The following is a 2,500-nucleotide window of genomic DNA, read 5'->3' on the forward strand; positions in this document are numbered from 1 at the left end:
AGAAACAAACAAACAAACAAACAAACCGAACCGAAAACATTACCTCCGCCAAGCGGCGGAGGTAATAAGCCGTTATCTTATCAGTCGATTCTATTGCTGCCAATTCCTTTTTTGACTGACCGTGACAAGCTGAGCAGGTCCACAATTCGCATTTAACGTATGATGTCCAATGCCCGTCCTCCCCCCCCCCACAACCTTTGCATACAGTAACGAGAAATTTCATCAACACAGATTTGATTCTCCTGCTGCAGCTTCCTCGATGCTTTAGCTACCTGTCACTACACTGTAATACAATACAAATTTACCTTTTCACTTTCTTACCAGAGTTGAAATGATAACTCAATTTCTTCTATCAACTTACTCCTTTCGTTCAACTCTTGACTACTGTACCCTATATCTAGCAACGATACGCCAAAGTCAATATTCTTAGTTAATCCTAAATAAGTTTCTGTTTGCTTTCCTTCATTGTACACCATACCTGTGATTACTTTAATGACGCCTTTGCCTAGCTCTGCTGTTTCACGACCTCTTATGTTTTTTACAACTAGTGCTCACCCGATGACTACTGTTGGCAACCATATTGCTCACGTTGAATTACTCACAGTAAATACACTGTCGTAGGCTACTCCTGTCTGCTTCAAAGGGAATTCTGACTCTGAACTAACCTTAAATTGCACGCTTTTTTTGTAGTTATGATTTCTCTTCAGGTGTAGTCACGGGTGTAGGCATCGGGTCACCAGTGTTGATCGTCACGCATTTACCAAAAATACGTCCAAGTATTGAGATTGTCCAAGATTATATCACCTTCATTCACTTCTGCATCACTCAAGTCTCTCACTCAGATAATCTCCGTTCAACCACTACACTATTTAAGATCACCTGTTTACCGAGAGAGCTTCGGCCTATCAACTCCAGTGACTCTAGTCCTGTCAGTGTCCACTGTCCTGTTCCAGGTTACACCATTTAGTCAATCTTTACAGCGGCTCCTATAGTAATCTTGCGACGTATTTTAGAGTTCATCATTATCTACAGTTTTATATTATTCTAACTTGAGTATCTCCTCATAGTCTAATCCAAAGGCATTTAATAATAATAGCAAACAAATTCATTCTGGAAACCAAAGCTAAATGAATGAATCTAAATAATACAGATCGTTCCATTGTATCATGCAAACTTTAAGTTCTATTTTTCATAATATAGTTCATGTATTAATTAAATTATTCAACCATGTTTATTATTTTGTGGGCAAATATATATTAAAACCAGTAAAATTACACTAATTTGTAGTCACGATTTTATTCACTTGTTAAGAGGAAAACTGATATGACTGAATCAAAAGAAACATCTGACAACTTTTCTTTTGGCACGGATTCTTCATTAAAAAAAAACTATTGTCTAAGCTTTAAATAATTTTCATATAAAATATATTTTTAATACTAGTAGGCTACTACAAAATACAATTATATATAAGAAATAAAATGTATGAGATCCCATTAATGTTTTATTTGACAGTGAAATTTGATAACTTCAAAGGGTTTTAGTAATCTTGTTTGGTAACACAAGTTGAAAAAGCATTTTTACAAGGATGATGGTGACGTGGCAAAAGAATTTGGTGTTATGTCGTATAAAACATTAATAGACAATTCTAAAGGCAACATTAAGTCTTAAAATTGAATACAATTAATGATTAAAGAATATTCCATCCGAGAGATAGCTAATTATAGATAAAAACCGTAAAAATCGAGATTTGTTGTTAGCAGACGAATTGATTTAGGGAACCTTAACTAAATTAATAAAACAATATCTTATAAATTGATCCATTCTATCATGTAAACTTCAACTTTAATTTGGATACTACTGTTCCTGTATTCTATTAAATGATTTATATATATGTATTATTTACTATAGGCTAGTAATTTCAAGAAATTCATGGACACAGCTATGGTATGGGCACCTATTGGCAGAAGAAGTAACTATTTTAGTAGACACACTTTAGATACTATATGGCAACTTTGGATATCCAAAGGAGGTATCTAGAGCAAGACATGGACTATTCTATCATTGTAATATAAGACGAATATATTAAAAAATATATCTACTTTTAATTGGAGATATAATATACCCAATTGTGAAGATAAATACTGAGAAGATAATTAAAATAGACAATCTACTAGCCACTTCTAGCAACTTCCACCTTGCCCATATTATTCATCAAAAGAGCTATTGTTTAAGTTTTAAAATTCTTTACATAAAATATATTCTATGTACAGAACTAATACAAAATACATTTATATACAATAATAAATTCACTTATATACCATCAAAGTCCTATTTGATTGTAAAATTAAAAACCTTAAAGGAATTTTGCGCATTGCTATTGGTAACACAAGTAGCTCAGTCTGTTTCAGAAATACGTCATCTATCTGTTTTACCAAATTCAATACGCCAAAGACCTTGAGGATTTCTAATTTTACAATCGAACTGATCATTAATAGTATCT

The 2,500-nt window shown here is 32.9% G+C and overlaps 1 long non-coding RNA gene across 2 annotated transcripts in view; it reads right to left on the reverse strand.

The window, feature by feature from the left end:
- The window catches only part of LOC137638543 (uncharacterized), a 312,041-nt gene that overhangs the window by 89,113 nt on the left and 220,428 nt on the right, over positions 1–2,500 (reverse strand). Inside the window, exon 1 of one of the 2 annotated variants that reach the window (XR_011044152.1) lies at positions 666–939. The exons of the other annotated variant lie outside the window; for it this stretch is intronic. This is a non-coding gene — a long non-coding RNA (uncharacterized lncRNA). Of the gene's footprint in view, positions 1–665; positions 940–2,500 lie in introns of those variants that run through there. 2 annotated transcript variants of the gene reach the window in all.

The sequence above is a fragment of the Palaemon carinicauda genome, chromosome 3 (genome assembly GCF_036898095.1).
Source record: "Palaemon carinicauda isolate YSFRI2023 chromosome 3, ASM3689809v2, whole genome shotgun sequence".
Lineage (NCBI taxonomy): Eukaryota > Metazoa > Arthropoda > Malacostraca > Decapoda > Palaemonidae > Palaemon > Palaemon carinicauda.